Genomic DNA, 7,818 nt, shown 5'->3' on the forward strand with positions numbered 1-7,818 from the left:
GAGATGATTATATGATATTATTGTATTGTAATTCCCTGATTTTTGTTGGCAGGTTTATGACCAGTTGATCCTTTGTTTCGATGCATTTGCATGATAAAGGACTTCAATCATCACTCGTTTTCTGAATTCATACTTTAGGGGGCATTTTGTTACACATTATTTTGTTACATGCATGGTAATTGACGTTGTACCCCTATCCTTCACTATCTGAAGCATAATTTCCATCAATACCTGAATAATATGAAAGAAAAAATTTACTAAGTATGATAATAATATTATGAAAATACGTTTAAAAACCCTAATTTTAAAGGGTGTCACAGGTGGGACCGTAATTATCTATGACACTACTAGGTTGTCACATTGTGTATAACTCCTAACCTGTGACACTGTCACACTTTTCCAGTTCATAGGGTGTGACACTATTTTAACAAAGGTAAAATAAAAAGAATACGAGAAGCTTATATTCTAGAAGCCTCATGGATGGGATCTCCTATGTGTGGTTTCAGCTTGGCTCACCTCCCTACCTTGTTAGATCTTAATCTCCATACCTTATCCTCCTCCTATCCCTTCCCAAGCCTACAAATAGAACCATCTCACATTGATATGGTTGGTTAGCAAATCTCAATAAGCTTGGTGAAACTCTGCTCAAATTCCCATCTTTTGACTATGAGGCTTTTGAAGGCAAGGCTTTGAATGAAGGAACAAACTAGGAGGAGATCCACAACATCAAGGCTCAGGTTGTAATCACTCCTTTTATGTTTATTGCGGTGATAATTTTGTTTCCCATCAAGATTGTCTACATTTGATAGTTTTATTACATGTTTCCTTGATCATATGTATAGGTCTCTTTCAAATCATATTTGTATATTGGTGCTTTGAACTCTTGTTTTTTTGTTCCATCTTCAAGTTTCTTCTTCGTGAGGACTAAAAACAAAGCTAGGAGCTAAATATTACAAGAAATTAGCGAGGAAAAACATCATTTAACAAGGTACAAAATATTCATCTCTTTGCTTGCTCATGTATGATTTGATCATGATAGACTTAGGGAAAGTTTTCTATTATTGTTTGTTTTGTTCTAGGCCTGAGTTATAGGCCTAGGGAGATCGCTCTTGTCCATAAGAGGGATTTATTCGTCAAACATTACCCATACACAAATATGGACCATAGAGGATGTTGAAACATCCTATATACTCTAGCTAAGCCACTAGATGCAAGAGGTAATGTTATCATTATATTTTGATTAAACCAGTTGCAAATTTTTGTCCTATTTTAATGCACATGTATTTAATTGTAATATTTTTTATTGCATTGTCCAATAATTGTTGTCTACAATTTTTTTATGTATATTGGGGAATTGCCTCCCTAACAAGATGAAGAGATGTTTGAGGCTAATAAGCCACCTTAGAGACCCAACTTGCCACATAGGTTGGATGATAGGTTCCTTCAACAAGTGATGGATAAGATATGCACATTGATGGTTGATCATAGAGTGGTCCCCTCTACAAGTTAGGATGATTGTGTAAGACCTTATGCTTGCACTAACATAAGTAAGCCTTAATTGTGATGTAACAATATTTATGCATCAAACCTTCTATACCCTCAACCTGCTTAATAGATTAGGATATGTCCATTGGTTTCCTCTTCATACTCATATGTTGAGGATGATGCTCCTCCACCTCCTCCTCCTCCTCTATCATCTGCTTCACATGTATACCAGGAAACATCTCCTCCATGAGTATACTAACCACTATCTCCTCTAGTATCTAATCAACCACTATCTCCTCCTCCTCCTCCTACACCGCCACCTCTCCATCTCCTCCATAAGTCGCTAAGTCGCCATCTCCTCCTCCAACACCAATTAACCACGATCTCCTCCTCCAACACCAATCAACCACAATCTCCTCCTATTGCAACAAGCTCACCGCCATCTCCTCCTCCAACACCAATCAACCACAATCTCCTCCTATAGCAATAAACTCACCACCATATCCTCCTCCAACACCAATCAACCACCATCTCCTCTAATAGTAGACCCACCACAATATCTTCCTCATAAGCTAATTTCTAAATTATTACCTAGTGGAGGTGGTGATGCTTCTAGTTCTAGTGGAAGAGGTATAGATGTGAGTCTAACTTAAGTGCTAAACCTGGTTTATAGAAATTGTTGACATGTATGTATTTTATTGTTGTGATGTATATTTTACATGTATATTTGATGTTTACTTTTGACTTGATATGTACGTAAATAGGAGTTCAAAGTTGGCCTACAAGTGGGAAACGTTACATATGTACCAAAAAAATATACAACATGATAATACATAGTAAGGATGGCATTATTAGATGCTTCTTTTTTATTCTAACCCCTCATTAGATTGAGACAAACTAAGACCTTTGATTTCCATAGAATCACAATGATAATGGACTAATTCTTCTTCCTTTTGAAGCTCTTAGAGTGAATTTCTTATTCTATAATTATTAGAAACCATTGAAAGATTTTCCACATGTTGAGAAAGAAGCAAATTATGGAGCCTATTACATCCCATTTCCAAGGAATCAACTCTTTAATTACAAAATAGAAGAATACTAATGACATCGGTATTATGAGTGGAGCAAGATTACTTGAATATAAGAAAAAGAAGAAATTACCAACTATGCATTGTTATTAGCCTAAGGAATTTCCTCATGATGATGAATAATTCACTAAAATTATTTATGGGCTTCATTGGCTTTTGTGAGAGAAAGAACAAGCCAATAAAAAACACAAATCTAAGGGGATTTCTAGAATAAGAAATAAAAACAAGGGGTGAGGCCCGCAAGCCTAAGCTTAGAGGAGGCCAAAGGTATATTCGGAAATCCCAAACTAACTAAAATTAACCCACTTAGAAAGCACCTAGAATTTTGAAATTGGAATTGTAATCCATTCCTAAAATTCCAACTAAGATGAGCCTGAAAATCCTCTACAAATTATCAAAATGGAAAAGCCAAGACTTCAAAACTTTCCTTATTGGTTCTCTAAGTTTGGAATAGCAAGATGTTTCCAAAATTGAAAAGAAGAAAATTGCTTATGCTATGAGCCAACCACACCAGAAATTATTTTCAGTCCTCTACTTCAAAAATGGCACATCCTCCCTCCAATCAAGGCCTAATAACATCAAAAAATCAACATTGGCCAAATACCAAGCATGAATACCCCCACTAAAACCACCTCCACGACTAGAGAGAAACATGAGTCCTACATAAAAACCATCAATACGACCACCAACATATCTTGACAAGGCACCCACACAAACATCGCAACCAAAAACACTAGTAAAACCTCCTTCAATACCCAACAAGCCTAGAACTAGAAAGCCTACTAAATATCTATATAGAGTCCCAAACATCCATAATCCCACATTTTCTAATCCTAGAATTCAAAATGCATAAAATTTCCATGAACTTACCTACAAATGCAACTGAATTAGGGGAACAGAGCTCCACCCTTCATGCTTCCCAAGGCATAGCCTACCAATATTCATCAATTGATTCATAAAAATGATATCTTCCATTTATAGATAATATTCCTAGGCTCAAATCAAATCGCAAACTTGGCCTAGGAGTAGCCTCTAATTTCATATATCTAGCCTCTAATTTCATATATCATTTGATATGAAAGAAAGAAACTTTTTCAAATGAAGAGAATTCACCTTTGATCCCAGAAAGCATGATTTTGAGTTTACTTCCCATTATATTTGAGTGAGGTCCAAGTGTAATAAGTGATCTTATTTCCTTTGGAATATGGAATATTCCTACTTGCATTTATAAATCCCTTTGTATTATGTGTAAGTTAACAATTTATATGTTTTTAAATTAAATTTAAGGTGTCGTATTTAACATATTTGGGATGTATATTAGACATATATATTGATTTTGATATTATCATTCAGATATATTATATTTTTCATAGCATGTTGATGTTACTGGACTTATAAAATGTATAGTGTATGTTAATGATTAACATCATAATTATTTTTCTATTTTTAAATCAACTTATTAAAATTTGAGATGTCATGTAATGTTTAACTCCAGTTATAATCATTTAATGCCATTTTTTAGTTGCAATTAATTTATATCATTAAGTTTTTTTACTAAATTTTTCAATTGATAAAATTAAAAGTAGTATTATCATTAAATCTAACAAAGTAATTATTCTTCTAGTTTTATTTAATAATAAATTGATGCATGTCCACTTGGGGTAGCTTAATTGGCAATGGTCATGGAAATGTGTAGAAATTTCTCTATAGATCAGTTAGCTCTGATACCATGTAGAAATTCTCACTGTAGATTAAACTTATTATGCAATGTACTAAAGCAAAATACTTAATCTACTTCTACAACCAAACTTGCAGAAGCTTAATCGATTTTTGAGCAAGATCAAACAGAACACATATAACAGAGAAGAAGATTCAATCACACATGAAACACAGAAGAATACTCTGGGGAAAGCCTTAGCTAAAAACCCCGCTATCTGTATTATCATACAAGTGGAAATATCTCAGGATTACACAAAGATTTAGCTCTCAAGCTATCCAGCTCTCAGTACAATCCCTCACTACTGCTCATAGATAGTCAAAGGCTTCTCACAAACCTTCTCCTCTGCCCTCCAAGCCTCCTATTTCCTTGCGTAGTTTCTCTTGGGTCCTCCAGCTGCAACCTGTGTGATTCTCACCTCACACACAACACTGACCTCTGAAATAACTATGCAATCCTTAAGGAGATAATTCCTTCTGCATGGATGAGTTTCCTTTATAGGAAAATTCCTCCAACTGATAGTACAATGTCCTTGTCTTTAAGCTCAACTGGGTCTCTGTCTGAACTGACATGCATGAGTTATTTATGAGAGAATATTCAGTTATCTGGAGAACACTAGCTGCATGCATGCATGCATTAACTGACTAAACTCGCAATCAGTTCCACAAACGCTTTGGAACTAATCTAACTGGACTTAACTCAGTTAACTGAGCTAACTAATTACAACTCATCCTTATCTCCTTAATTAAGGGATAACTTCCTCAATCAAAGGGATAACTGTTGCATGTTTTCACAAAGACTTCATGTTTGATTTTCTCCAACTAATTAACTCAAGATGAATTAATTAATTATTTTTCAAACAGCTGGTGAGACTAAATTCAAATTTTAATTCTCAATTTTGATTCAAGGACAAATCAAAATTGGAATATATCCTGAAATGCTATTTATAGCAATGCTATTTTTAGCATTTCTGTTTTTTGTTATTTCCAACAGAGTTGGAGTATATCCTAAAATGTTATTTATAGCAATGATATTTCTAGCATTTCTTGTTGCTATTTTCAACAAAATGAAGTCTCACCGAACCGGAAATCTTGGGTTCAAATCTTGTGCTATCTCTGATCGGGGTGAAAAGTTGGACATTATGAAGATGTAGTCCTACCAAGCTTACGAAAAAAATAAAAATAAAAAATAAAAAATTCTAAATTATTATATTAAATATACAATGAGATTAAAAAGACCCTTAATTAAACTAATCTTAATCTCGATGATAATAGGTGTTCATATTAACATTTTAAATAGTGATAACATCATTCATGTATATATAAATAATATTTCAATCATTTTAAAATCAAATTATTTTATTAAATCTTTCATTATATAATAAAAATAAATATATGAATAAAGTACTAAAATAATCTTGATGATACTAGTGGTTCATATAAACATTTTAAATAGTGATAATATCTTTTTCTTTTTTCTTCCTTTTTTAAAGGCTACCATGGTTCGGCGTCACAGAGTGGCCGCTACGTCCACTGGTAATAATCCATAGAGATCCATCAAAAATATATCAGGCCTAACCCCAAGGGCACCGAGGAGATTTGACCTCGCGACATTCCAATAGACAACGTACTTAGCAACGAGGGCTCGACCAATTGAGCTATCCCTTGGAGCTCAATAGTGATTATATATATATATATATATGAAATAAATCTTCTATTATATGATAAAATTAATATCATTAAAATTAATATATTAAATATAAATAAAACATGTTTTGACTTGTTGACTTCCTAAAATATTTTCCAATTTTTCCAACTCCATGTAAGGATTTGAAGCACTACATTGGACAAGAGTATATACTTTTTGTAATGTGACATTGTATAACCATATTATCTATCATTTTTATATTCCTTTTATTATATGAGGAGGAAATCAAAGAAATCTACATCTTCCTTAGTATTTTATAATTTTATTTCTGGTTAATAGTCTCATAATTTCTTAAGAGTTTCGTAATTTCTCATGTGATACCATTATAAATTTTATGGGCAAAAAGTTCCACTCTCTTTCCAAAATTAATTTTAATTATCAAATAATATAGAGAACTTCAAGTAACCCCTCGTCCTGTTGATCAGAGAATCTTACAACTCCTCGAGCTCCACCCTCCCCTCCGAACAACAAGACTTCGGCGATGGCAAACCCAGATGCTCCTTGTCACTGGTGTCCTCTCGAAAATGACGTCCTCAAAATGAATTATGGTGGAGCTGCTAAAGGTAATCCTCAAGCTGTTGGATTTGAGGGAGTTTTCATAAACTCAAAATGGGAGAAAATTTGGATATACATGGGCAGCTTAGGCATCGCTACCAACAATGCATCTGAACTTCAAGCTCTGGAACACGGTGTCTCTAGTTACTTCTAGTAATCGCCCTCTAAGGCCATCAAGCACTTTTTGTAATTTTAATTTTTTATAAGAATGACCAGAATAATTTCTATCTCACCTTTTAGCCCAAAAAAAGACACTTACCTTTTAGCCCAAAAAAACACTTATTGTAACTATTGTAAGAACTATAAGAAAAATTTATATATCTAGTGTTATCCAACTATAATTATTATTTTTTTGATATAATAAAATTTTTCTTATTTAAAATAAATATATATATATATATATATAACTTTAAATTATTATTATTTAATCTTTTAAAATATTTGGAAAAATGAAATGATGGATAAGACTAAGTTATGCTTTTCAAAATATAGCATCTTTAAACACGATGACATAATTAATTGAAACAAATATCAAAAAGGATTTTTGGAAGTGTTGATGGCCGTTCGTCTATTACATAATTCATTAACTTAATCTATTAGTGTTTTCATGGTGTTTCCTTGATAATAAGGAAAGTAGTTTTAACTCTTGTGACCGGAACTTGTAAATGTTGATGCGTAGCGTTTATTTAGAACCTGTAAATGTTGATGCTTAGCATTTATTACTTGGTTTTTATAAGTTAATTTTGTAATGTTTTGAATGAATTATTTTTATGTAATTTATTCATTAAAGAAAAAGGAGAGAGTTACAAAATTTAATTTTGTTTATTATTCTTCTTTATGTTTTTTAAGGAAGCACAAATATGTTTATATTTTTTGAGATATATTTTTTAAGTCAATTATATAAAAGTTTTGAATGGTTGTTATTTGAAATAATTAATATGGTTCATTTTCACTGGATTAGATGAAAAAAATATGATCCAAATTTAAAGATTAAAAGAGAAAAATCAAAAAATATAACACTTTGAGAAAAAACATAAAAGAAAATTTCAATATACAAGTCAAAATAATAATAAATTAAAATATAATAAAAGGAAAATTTCAATATACAAGTCAAAATAATAATAAATTAAAAGATAATAAATACAAAATAACAATAACTAGAATTACAAGGAATAATATTAATAGATTAAGAATAACATTATTATTTTTATTAATAATATTATTTTTATTTTTATTAATAATATTATTATTATTGCTTAATATTAT

Source organism: Pinus tabuliformis, chromosome 7 (genome assembly GCF_031772625.1).
Source record: "Pinus tabuliformis cultivar Carrire ecotype Pingquan chromosome 7, CPIR1, whole genome shotgun sequence".
In the NCBI taxonomy this organism is placed as follows: domain Eukaryota; kingdom Viridiplantae; phylum Streptophyta; class Pinopsida; order Pinales; family Pinaceae; genus Pinus; species Pinus tabuliformis.